General features: G+C 42.0%; 1 protein-coding gene across 6 annotated transcripts in view; it reads left to right on the top strand.

Moving 5' to 3' along the window:
* Positions 1–13,208, top strand: part of uba6 (ubiquitin like modifier activating enzyme 6) — a 329,252-nt gene that overhangs the window by 180,085 nt on the left and 135,959 nt on the right. The gene's annotated exons all lie outside the window — the stretch shown is intronic.

Here is a 13,208-nt window from a genome sequence, read left to right as displayed (position 1 = left end):
GTGAAGGTCCACGGGGCTACGGAGAATAATAGATTAGCATGGAATAGATGAGGTGAAGGGCCTGTTTCTGTGCTGTAATACTGCACAGTAGTAGAGTAGGTGTAGTAGTACAAGTCAAAGGCATTCTACAAATTCCTTCTTGTATCCAGCACCAACCTGATTCTTCCAATCTACCTGCATATTGAAACTTCCTCATGGTTATCGTAACATTCCCCTTTTCTGTCAACCATTGTCATTTTTATCCCATATCCAGACGACTGTTCGGAGGCCTGTATATGACTCCCAGTGATGTTTTATCTTTGTTGTTTCTTAACTCTGCCCACAAGGATTTTACATCTTCTGAGCCTTTGTGACATAGATACGTTATTTCTAAGGATTTGATTTTATTTTTACCAACAGAACCCTCTCCTCCTCTCTTGCCATTTGTCAGCTGTTTTGATATAACATATATCCTTGGATGATAAGTTATCGTCTTCCAGCCATGACTCAGTGATACCCTCAGTGTCATATCTGCAATTTCTAACTGCATTACAGTATAATCTACCTTATTTCATATACTATATGCATTTAAATACAACACCTTGTATTCATAGCAGTCCAGGCAGCATCTATAAGGAGAAGCACTGTCGACGTTTCGGGCCGAGACCCTTCAGGTTTCAGGTCCTGACGAAGGGTCTCGGCCCGAAACGTCGACAGTGTTTCTCCTTATAGATGCTGCCTGGCCTGCTGTGTTCCACCAGCATTTTGTGTGTGTTGTTTGAATTTCCAGCATCCGCAGATTTCCTCGTGTTTGTCCTTGTATTCATTACCTTTTCCAATTCTGTCTTCATGTTAATGGAAATTAAATTCTTATCGCTTTCTAATTTTTGATTTTTTTTATTCTGAAGACTTTTGTAACCTCTCCTGTATTCTGCTTCCTTTTTATTTCATGCTTCTGCGATCTGTTCAACCCACCCCTACTATTTAGTTTAAAGCCTAGTTATGCAATTTGCGCAGGACACTGTGCCAGCATAGTTCAGGTGGAGCCCGTCCCTTCTTCCCCAATACTTGTGCCAGTGTCCCACAAATTCAAACCTACTTTTCCCAAACTTATATTTAAGTCACCTATTTAGCTCCATGATCTATTAACACTCTGCTAATTTCTGCATGCCTCAGGTAACAATCTAGTGATTAGTTTTTTTTATTTTAAATTTTAATTTAGACCAAAAGACATAGGAGGAGAATTAAGCCATTCAGCCCATTAAGTATGCTCTGATATTACATCATGGCTGATCTTTGATCCCTCTTAACCCCATAGACCTGCCTTCTTGCCATATCCTTTGATACCCTGACTTATCAAGAATCTATCAACTTCTGGCTTAACTTCATCCATTGAGATGGCCTCCACAGCCACATGTAGCAATGAATTCCACAGATTCACCATCCTCTGGCTAAAGGAATTCCTTTGCATTGCTATTCTAAATGTTTGTCCCTCTGTTCCAAGGTTGTGCCCTCAGGTTCTAAGCTCCCCCAGTATCAGAAACAGCCTCTCCACCTTCATTCTAGGCCTGTCAACATTTGATAGGTTTCAATGAATTTCACCCTCATTGTTTTAAATTCAAGCAAGTACAGGCCCAGAGCCTTCAAGTGCTTCTCTTATTGTAAGACGTTCATTCCAGCAATCATTTTCATGATTCTGCTTTGGACCCTCTCCAGTGTTAGCACATCCTTCCTTAGATGAGGAGCTCCAAACTGCTCACAGATCACCAAGTGAGGCCTTGACAATGTTTTATAAAGCTTCAGCATTATATTCTTGTTTTTATTCTCATCCTCTTGAAATGAATGCAAACATTGCATTTACCTTCCTCACTACAGACACAAGCTGCAAACTAACCTTTAGGGAACCCTGCACAAGGACTCTCAAGTCCCTTTGCACCTGAATTTTTTTAATTTTCTTCCTGTTTAGAGAAAAATCGACGTTTTTATTCCTTCTACCAAAGTACATGACCATCCACTTCCCAAAACTGTATTCCATCTGCTACTTCTTTTCCCATTCTCCTTATCTGTCTAAGTTCTCATGCAGCGTCCCTGCTTTCGCAGCACTACCTGCCCCTCCATCTACTTTGTATCATCTATAATTTTGGCCACAAAACCATCAATTGCATCGTTAAAATCATCGACTTACAACATAAAAAGAAGCAGTCCCAACACTGACCCTTGCAGAGCACCACTACTCAGCAGCAGCCAATCAGAAAAGGCTCCTTTATTCCCATTCTGCCTTTTGCCAATTAGTCAATGCTCTATCAATGCATGTATCTTTTCCTGTAATACCATAGGGGCTCCTGTTAAGCACCCTCATGTGCGGCACCTTGTCAAGGACCTTCTGAAAATCCAAGTTATACCACATCCACCGGTTCTCCTTTGTCTATCCTGCTTATTATTTCCTAAAGGAATTCCAACAGATTTGTCAAGCAAGATATTCCCTGAGGGATATATGCTGATTTTTGGCTTATTTTATCATGGACCTCCAAGTACCCCAAACCACGTCAAATCCAACATCTTCCCAACCACTGATATCAAGCTAACTGGCCTATAGTTTCCTTTCTTCTGCCAATCTCCCTTCTTGAAGAGTGGAGCGGCATTTGCAATTTTCTAGTCCTCTAGACCCATGCCAGAATCAGTTGATTCTGAAAAGATTATTACTGACGCCTCCACAATCTCTTCAACTACCTCTTTCAGAACCTTGGAGTGTTGTCCATCTGGTCAGTTGACTTATCTACCTTCAGACCTTTCATTTTCCCAAGCACCTTCTTTCTAGTGATAAACTGTGCTCACTTCTGCCCCGATACTCAAAACTGTGGGATACTGCTAGTGTTTTCCACAGTGAAGACTGATTCAAAATACTCATCAAGTTTATCTGACTTTCCTTGTCCCCGATCATGATCTCTCCAGCATCGTTTTCTAGCTAATGTCTGCTGTTGACTAGCTTAGCTTCATATTTCAATTTGGCTTTTTTGGTTTCCTTTTGTTGCTTTATAAGTTTCCCAGTCCTCTAACCCACTAATGTTTGATCTATTATATGCCCTCACTTTTGCTTTCATGTTGGCATTGACTTTCCTTGTCAGCCACGGATGACATAGGATCGGAAGGTGTAGAGTCTCTATGGGTTGAGTTAAGAAATGACAAGGGTAAAAGGACCCGAATGGCAGTTGTATACAGGCCTCCAAACAGCAGCTGGGATGTGGAGGGGCAATGTCATGATTACTATTGAGGATTTACACGTGAAAGTGGATTGGGAAAAACAGGTCAGTACTGGACCTCAAGAGAGAGAATTTGTAAAATGTCTAAAGGATGCCTATGTAGAACAGTTTGTTGTTGAGCAGCTGTGCTGGATTGGGTGTTGTGCAATGATCTGGAGGTGATAAAGAGAGTTTAAGATTAAGGAACCCTTAGGCTTCACAATATGATCAAGTTCACTTTGAAATTTGAAAAGTTCCAATGTGTCAGTATACCAGTGGAATAAAGATGGGATGAGAGGGGAACTGGACAAAGTTGACTGGCAAGGGACACTAGCAGGAAGGACAGCAGAGTAGCAATGGCTGGAGTTTCTGCAAAAAATGAGGGAAGTGCAAGACAGATATATTCCAAAGAAGAAGAAATTTTCAAAGGGAAGAAGGACACTACCGTGGCTGACAAGTGAAGTCTGAGCCAAATGACCCACCTGGGGAAGCAACAGCGGTCATGCCTCTGGCACTGATGCTCAGAAGGGTAGGGAACTGAAGAGGATGGCAGCAGTAACAGGGGACTCTACAGTCAGGGGGGCAGATAGGCGATTCTGTGGACGCAAAGAACTACAGTGGTAGTTTGCTGCTCAGGTGCCAGAGTCCTGAACAGGGAAGGTGAGCAATGAGAAGTCATGATGCATATTGGTACCAATGACATAGGCAGAAAAAAAGAATACAGGGAGTTAGGAAGGAAGCTGAGAAGCAGGACCTCAAGGGTAGTAATCTCAGGATTGCTACCTGTGCCACACGACAGTGAGGATAGGAATAGAATGAGCTGACAGATAAATGTGTAGCTGTAGAATTGGAGCAAGGGACAGGGATTCAAATTTCTGGATCATTCGGACTTCTTCTGGTGCAGGTGGGACCTGTACAAAAGGAACGGCTTGCACTTGAATCTGAGGGGACCAATATCCTTGCGGGCAGATTTGCTAGAGCTGTTTAGATTGGTTTTAACTAACATGAGAGGGGAATAGGAAACAGTATGATAGAGCTGAGGATGAAACAGCAGGTTTACAAGTAGATGATGTAATATGTAATATAAATGTAAGGAAGGACAAGCCATTGATTGGGTACAACTGCAGACTGAGCAAAGAGTTGTACCACAAAGGCAAAATCCAAAAGTGTGAAGAATGCAGGACTGAAGGTGCTGTATTTAAATGTGCATAGCATTCAGAATAAGGTGGACGAACTTGTGGTGCGATTAGAGATTGGTCGATATGATGTTGTGGGCATCACTGAGTCGTGGCTGAAAGAAGGGCATAGTTGGGAGTTTAACATTAAAGGACATTCTTAGTATCGAAAGGCATAGGTGGTGGTGTGGCTCTGTTGGTGAGTGATGGAATTACATCTTTAGATAGAGGTGACATAGGATCAGAGAATGTTGAATCTTTATGGATGGAGTTAAGAAATTGCAAGGGTGAAAAAACCATCATGGGAATCGTATATAGACCACCAAATAGTAGCAAGATGTGGGGTTGAGATTGCAAAGAGAGCAAAAGGCATGTCATAAAGGAATGTCACAATTGTAATGGGGACTTCAATATGCAAGGTGACTGGGAAAATCAGGCTGGTGTTGGATCGCAAGAGAGGGCATTTGTTGAATGCCTATGAGATGGCTTTTTAGAGCAGCTTGTGCTTGAGCCAATGAGGGAAAAGGCTATCTCAGATTGGCTGTTGCGTAATAACCCAGAGCCATTGGGAAGCATGAAAGTAAAGGAACTCTTAGGAGGCAGTGATCATAATATGATTGAATTCATACTGCAGTTTGTGAGAGCCATATGTATCAGTAACACAATGGATTAAAGGAATTTCAGAGGCATGAGAGAGGAGCTTACTCAGGTAGATTGGAAGAGGATACTGCCAGGAATGTTGGCAGAGCAGAGATGGTTGAAGTTTCTGGGAATAGTTCACAAGGCACAAGACAGATATATCCCACAGAAGTTGTTCTCAAATGGCAGGGCGAGGCAACTGTGGCTAACAAGGGAAGTTAAGGACTGCATAAAAGTCAAGAAAAGAGCATATAACATAGCAAAAGTGAGTGGGAAGATACTGCAAGGGTGAAAAAAACATTATGGGAATCATATATTGGCCTCCAAATAGTAGCCAAGATGTGGGGTTGAGATCGCAAAGGGAGTTGGAAAAAGTAAGTAATAAGAGTAGTGACACAATTGTAATGGGGGACTTCGATATTCAAGGGTATTTAGAAAATCAGGTTTGTGTCTTATAGCAAGAGAGGGAATTTGTTGTATGCCTATGAGATGGTTTTTTAGGGCAGTTTGTGCTTGAGCCTACTTGGGGACTACATTGGGTGTTGTGTAATAACCCAGATCTTATTGAGGAATTTAACGTAAAGGAACCCTTAGGAGACAGGAGATATGAGCGAATTCACGTTGCAAATTGAGAGAGAGAAGCATAACACATGTATCTGTATCAGTGTGATAAAGGGAATTATAGCGGTATGAGAGAGGAGCTTGCCCTCGTGGATTGGAAGTAGATACTGACAGGGATGATAGCAGAGCAGAGGTGGCTGAAGTTTCTGGAAATAGTTCACAAGGCACAAGATAGATATGTCCCACATTGGAACAAGTTGTCAAATTACGGATTGGCAACCGTGGCTGACAAAGGAAGCTAAGATCTGTATTAAATCCAAGGAGAGGGATATAAGGTATCCTAATGCATCTGTCTTCACTGTGGAAGACACTAGCAGTGTGCCAGAGATCTGTGAGTCTCAGCGAGCAGGAGTGAGAGCCAGAGTCTTGAGAAAGCTTGCTGAAGAGATAACGCATGTATTAGTCATGATATTTCAATAATCTCTTGATTCTACCATGGTCCTGGAAGATTGTAAATGTCACTTCACTCTAAGAAGGGAGGAAGGCAAAAAAAAAAAGAAAATTATAGGCCAGTTAGCCTAACCTCAGTGCTTGGGAAAATGTTGGAGTCTATTGTTTTGGTGTACTTGGTGACTAATGATAAAATAAGTCACAGTCAGTATTGTTTCTCTTAAGGGAAGTCTTACCTGACAAATCTGTTAGAGTCCTTCGAAGAAGTAACAAGTGGGTTTGACAAAGGAAAGGCAATGGATGTGATTTTGTTGGATTTTCAAAATGAGGCTACACATGAGGCTGCTTAACAAGATAAAATCCTGTGGAAACATATTGGCATGGATAGAGGAATGGCTGACAGGCAGGAGTCAGCGAATGGGGATAAAAGGGCCTTTTCTGGTTGGCTGCCAGTAACTAGTGGTGTTCCTCATGGGTCAGTATTGGAACCGCTGCTTTTCACATTGTTTGTCAGTGATTTAGATGATGGAATTGATTACTTTGTGGCAAAGTTTGCAGATGATATGGAAATAGGTGAAGGGGTGTGCTGAGGGTAGTGCTGAGGAACCAATGCCATTGCAGCAGAACTTAGACAAATTGGAAGAATGGGCAAAAAAAGTGACAGGTGGAATACACTGTTGGGAAATGTACAATAATGTATTTTGGTAAAATGAACAATAGTGTGGACTATTATCTAAATGAGGAGAAGGTTCAAACACCAGAGTGCACCTTAAGAGTCCTCATACAAGACTCCCAGAAAGTTACTTTACAGGTTGAGTCTGTGGTAAAAAAGGCAAACGCAATGTTGGCATTTATGTCAAGGGAAATGTATATACTACTCATGCTCTGTCTGTCTGTTTGTTTGTTTGTGACCTCCAATTAGCGCAAACGGTGCATTACAGTGGCACGTTTTTTGGCTAAATCGACTTAAAATCCGCTAACTTATAGAATGCAGGCAAAGTTCAGGGTTATCTATTCGTATAAAATTGCTGATTTGCAAAAATCAACAGGCTGCCTTTCACCCGAGAGCCGATCCGCCATCATGGAAATCAGAATGCGACAGGATGATGCATGCGCACGGCTGCCTCAGCAGCGACACCAACCAGAGCAAAAGGGTGGGGCAGCTCTATTTCGAGTGGTCACATATCATCAGCATGTGCAGGATTGGGACAGATCTAACTGCCACCCATCAATAAGAGCTCATTAAATCTTATTGTAATGACGTATTTCTCTTTCAATATTTTTATTAGTTTCTACATAAAGGAGTACAGAGTACAAGAAGATATATATTATAAGTCAAAAAAAGTACCAAATACATTGTATTAAAAATACAGTTACAATCACAAAACCCTGTATTCATAAAAATTACATTAAATCGTAATATTGAAATATAAAAAATTTGGTATACAGAAAAAAATCTAAACCCACTACCGAAGTCAGAGCTGTTAGGAAAAGCAAGGAAAAAGGGAGAAAACCCTTATCAAATAATAAAATATATTATTAGCCACCATCTGTACTTTTACAACAAATCAAAGGTTTTGAAAATAACTGAAAAATGGTCCCCACAATGTATAAAAGTCTTGACTAGATTCAAAAACTGAACATCAGATCTTCTCTAAATTTAAGCATGACATAACATCCCGTAAACTGTCATGACGTTCTTCGAGACACCCATAAAATCCTTTGCTGCAGTCAGAGAACAGCAGTGACTATATCATGTTCATTTAGGAGAGCACCAACCACATCATCAAGAATAATCAGCTTCCTTTGGGATTACTGCTTTGTATCTTCCATCCAACATTAGTATTAAAAAAATGGTCAGCCTAATTATGCCACGTGGAAAGAGAAGGGGGATGCCAAACGTCGTCGGGAAGCGGCAAGGAGAGGGAGAGAACAAGAATTGGATAAGACCAGGGCTGCACGATTCCAGGATCAAAGGGTCAGTACAAAAAAGATGAGAGAAGAAGAGAAAGAGGAGGAGAGGCGTGCACGTCTCCAGAATGACAACAACAGGCACAGGAGGAGGAGAGAAGAAAGGAGCTGAGAAATGCACGCCTCCAAGATCAGAGACAAAGAACAAACAGCAGAAGGGATGAAGAGACAGCGCATGAATGGACTGCACACCTCTAGAATGACAATGAGAAGCACAAGGGTGGCAGATCAACCAGAAATTTTGCCATCAGAAGTGTCCTTCATTAAATGAGAAGGAGCTATATTTCCCTTGCTACACGTCTTCTTTAATAAACTGGTTTTTATTCTTCAATTTCCAAAGCAAAGCAATACCAATAGCATTAAGGAAAATTTAATGTTCATTCTGGTCCCATCAGACTGCACTGCCTTTCTCTCAAAGGGTGCCCCAACAGGTCACCCCGTTGTCTAGTAGAATATAAAAGCAAGGAGATAATGTTGAGGCTTTATAAGACACTAGTCAGCTGCACTTGAGAGTATTGTCAACACTTTTGGGCCCTGTGTCTCAGAAAGGATGTGTTGTCTTTGGAGAGAGTCCAGAGGAGGTTTACAAGGATGATTCCAGGAATGAAGGGGTTAACATATGAGGAACGTTTGGCAGCTTTGGGCCTGTACTCACTGGAATTTAGAAGAATGCGAGGGGATCTCATTGAAACCTACCGAAGGTTGAAAGAACTAGATAGGGCGGATCTGGAAAGGATGTTTCCAATGGTGGGGGTATCCAGAACTCAAGAGCTTCTTCTTCATGTGCCTTACGCATTACACACTTGGACGATCATGGCTTTCCACATTGAACGATCCCATTCAGCGTCAGTGATATCTTGCACACTTAGATCTGTTATGTTGAGGGGCAATGCTTTAGAACAGAATTTTTTTTTAGCTGGAGAGTGGTAAATCTGTCAAGGCTTTCTGTATATTTAAGGCAGAAATTAATCTTTTCCTGATCAGTCAGGACATCAAAGGATATGGCAAGAAGACAGATGTATGGGGTTGAGTGGGATCCAGCATCAGCCATGATGGAATGGCAGTGCAGACTCAATGGGCTGAATGTCCTTATTCTGCTCTTATGTCTTATGGTCTTGTATCTTCTGCAGAAGAAATCCCAGTGATCCATAAATCTGAAATCTACTCCCTGCACCAATTCCTCAGCCATGCATTCATCTGCCAAGTCATCCTATTCTTACACTCACTGGCATGTGGCACAGACAACGATCCAAAGATTACTGCCCAGGAGGTCCTGCTTTTCTGCTTTCTACCTTGCTTCCTAAATTCTCTCTTCAAGAGATCCTTCCTTTTCCAACCAATGTCATTGCTGCCAGTAAGTAACAAAACTTCTGGCTGCGCACCCTCCCCCTTTAAAATGCTGTGGGCCCTATCCAAGATCCTGTCTCTATTGCATCCACAGAATCTCATGTCTACTCTAACTATGGAATCCCCTATCTTTACTGCAGTCTTTTTCTCCTTTCCCTTCTGAGCCACAGCACCAGCCTCAATGCCTGTTACTGCGGCTTCTCCTTGGCAGGTTGCTTCACCTGCCCCCTCCCCCCACCCGCAGTAAACCTTTTATTGAATGGAGCAGCCACAGGGGTACTCTGTCTGCCCATTTCCTTTTCCTGTCTTGTCAGTCATCCAGGTACCTGTCTCCTGCACCTTAGGGGTGACTACCTCCCTGTAGCTCTTAACTATCACCTCCTCAGTTTCCCATTTGAGCCAAAGGTCATCAGACCATAGCTCCGGTTCCTTAACATGTTTTTAGTGTTTTGTCTCTTTCTGTTCAAGTTCCCTCAGTAGAAGCTCTTTCTTTGTTCTTCCTACATCGTTTGTGTTCACATGGACCATGACAATTGCAACCTTTCCTCCCACTCCAAATTCCTCTGTTGGTCAGATGAGATGTCCCGAGCCTAGAAACCAGGCACACCACCCGTCCTTGGGAATTCTTGATCCTTGTAACAGCGAATTGTGTCTATTCCTTCAACTGTACTATCCCAATTACAACTATATTACTCTTTCTTCCTCCACCCCTGTTGAATGGCTCCATGAACTACCATGCCATAGGGCAGTGGTTCATCTTTCCTACTCTTATCCACACGGGGATCAACAATCTGAGACCTTTGGGGCAAACTCAAGGGCTCAGGCTCCTCAAATACCACCTCTTAGGTCCCCTTACCTGCCTCACTCCAGTCACTCCCTCTTGTCCCTGGCAACAGAATAAATGTGAATTAGTTAACCTAATGGATGTGACTGCTTCCTTAAAAGACTGTGTCCAGATAACCACCTCCAACCTGATGCATTGCAGTATTTGAAGCTCAGTCTTCTGAATTCCTTGAGGAGCCAACATTTCCTGCAAATGGGGTCAGCACAAGCCACAATGGGGTTCACCAGTTTCCACATCATGCAGGAGGAAAAAACTGGAGGTCCATAAGCCAGTCCTTATTAGAAGAATGAGGTGCAGTGGGGGTCAGTAGCTGTAAATTCCTTGACATCAACATATCAGAGGATCTGTCCTGGGCCATCACAATGAAGCATCAAGAGCACCTCTACTTTCTTGGAAGTTTGTATAGATTTGGCGGGTCACCAAAAACTTAAAGAAACTTCTATAGATGTATGATACAGTATCCTAACTGGTTGTATCAAAACCTGGTATAGAAACACCAATGCCCAGGAACAGGAAAGGCTACAGAAATGTTGGATATAGCCTAGCCCATCATAGGTGAAGCCTTCCCCACCATTGAGTACACTTAGATGGAGCACTGCGACAAGAAAGGATCATCCATCATCAAAGACCCCCACTGTTAAGGCCAGGCTCTATTCTCGGTACTGCCTTTGGTTTAAAGTCTTAGGTCCCACAGCAGCAGGTTCTGGAGCAGTTACTACCTGAGGAGATGTGGATAACTTTATTCACAGCTCCTTTGAGTAATATTGTGTCAATGGTATTTGAAACATTGCCCTTGTGTCTTTGTATTCAATTTAATTAGCAAAAAGCAGTAACATTCCATTGGCTTTCCTAGATAGTTTGGTTTACAAATTGTGCACTGGGAAACTTCTATGTGTCAGAGTACTTCAAAAATAGTTGGGCTTGGATGGAGAATTTACTTTGGTGAAACCTTGTATACGCTTGTAAATTTCACTTGATTTTCTTCACTAAATATATTTAAGAAACAGTTAAGAGAGGTTTTTACATAGTAAGGGAATTAAGGGTTATGGGGAAAAGGCAGCTGAGTTTACGGACAGATCAGCCATGATCTTATTGAATGGTGGGGCAGGCTCGATGGGCCGGATGGCCTACTGCTGCTCCTATTTCTTATGTTCTTATGTTTCTTCCCCCCTTTTGAGTTGTTTCTTAGTGCCCACTATTGAAGTTAATATTTGGTGCAATGTGCAATAAAGTAACTTTCATTTTACAGAAAAGCTGCTTAATTCATACTTGATGTACCTTGAACAATATGGTTGAAAATGTGTCCATCAGCTACTAAACTAGCAGTGATTATTGAAATTTTAAAATACTAGAAAATACTTCAGTTAAATTCAGAAATAATTCTGCAATAATATTGTCATAGTGTAATTGCAATATGGAAAATGGAAAGTATATTCAAACATCAAAACAGAAATTTCAGTAAAGGTGCACGAATGAATACAGTGAGCAGTTCATCCTTTGAGTCTTCTAGTAGGATATTTTTAAACTATTAGAAAATATATCAGAACCTCTTAGGATTAATACAATTTAGACTTAAAATTAATGTTCTTTAATCTACAGTTTGCTAATATCCATGGGTAAAATCACCTCCTTTTGATTTCCTATCAAGATCAACAACCCAAAGCATTTATGTCAGAGCCAGATTTAATAACACCAGCATATGTCGTGAAATATGTTAACTTTACAGCATTTAGATACCTTTTTATTGCTTTTGAAAGACAATCACAGGCAAACTACTAAATCTTTGACTTTTGAATCCTGACCGATAAGTCTTGATGCAGGGTCTCAACCCAAACAATCCACCATTCTTTGTGTTCACCAGTGCTGCCAGATCTGCTAATTAGAACATAAAACATGGAACACTAGAACTTCAGCCCCCAATACTATGCCAACCATTTAACTTACTCTAAAATCAAGCTAACCCTTTGCTCCCACATAGCCCTCCATTTCCCTATCATCCATGCACCTGAGAGTCTCTTAAATACTCCTAATGTATCTGACTAAACCACCACCACAGTTACACAGTCCACAAACCCACCACTCTGTGTGTAAAAACAAAACACCTTACCGCTGGCGACCCTATATACCAACCTCCAATCACCTTAAATTTATACCCCCTCATATTAGCCATTTCTGCACTGGAAAATTTTTCTGACTGTCTACTTGTTTTATGCCTCTTTTCCTCAAATCGCGTCTCATCCTCCTTTGCTTCAAGGAGAACAGCCCTAGCTCACTCAACCTATCCTCATGAGACATAGATTATGGAGGAACGTTGTCTCATTTTTTAACTGCATTGCATTTGTGGTTTCTAAATGACAATTAACTGAATCTGAATTCAACTAGGTAACATCCTGGTAAATCTCCTCTGCACCTTCTGTTAAGCTTCCTTTACTGTACAGTTTGTATTTTGCTAATAAAATCCTTATATTTGTTCCAAATATTTTGCTTTATGTGTGTGTGGCCTCCATTGGTCATGGTCGACCATAGGTGCTGCGCCTCTGGTAGTCACTGGAGCGAAGCTGGAGTGACCTCTCCAGGGCACAAGCCAGGGCAGAGTTAATATGGAGATCCGTCTGTTGCCCATGCAAGTGGGACCCCCCCTTTCCGTGCTGATGACAAGTCCAAAGGACCGATGAAAGTCGATACAGTTTGGTGCCAGCAGCATCGCAGGAGTTGCTGTGCTGGTGCTGGGTACAGCAGTCAGCCGCCTTTGGGACTCTGACTCCAGATTTTTCCTCAGTGTTTACTCCCAAAGCCTTTCCCGTGAGCGAGTATAGCCGCAAGGCAGCGGAGGTTTGGATTCGGAGTTTTCCCTCTCCTAGATGAGCTACCATCTGTGGTTAACGGGCCTCATCGGCTCAGAGCAACTGGTTTTAAGGTGCCAGTGGCCCACCTTTACCCCTTTTCCTGTCAGTGAGAACAGCTCCGTCGGGCATAAGAACTGTGCCACACGTGAAGGCCAGG

The sequence above is a fragment of the Hemitrygon akajei genome, chromosome 2 (assembly GCF_048418815.1).
Source record: "Hemitrygon akajei chromosome 2, sHemAka1.3, whole genome shotgun sequence".
In the NCBI taxonomy this organism is placed as follows: domain Eukaryota; kingdom Metazoa; phylum Chordata; class Chondrichthyes; order Myliobatiformes; family Dasyatidae; genus Hemitrygon; species Hemitrygon akajei.
Note: the sequence above shows the minus strand (reverse complement) of the source record. Positions and strands in the feature narration are given on the sequence as shown.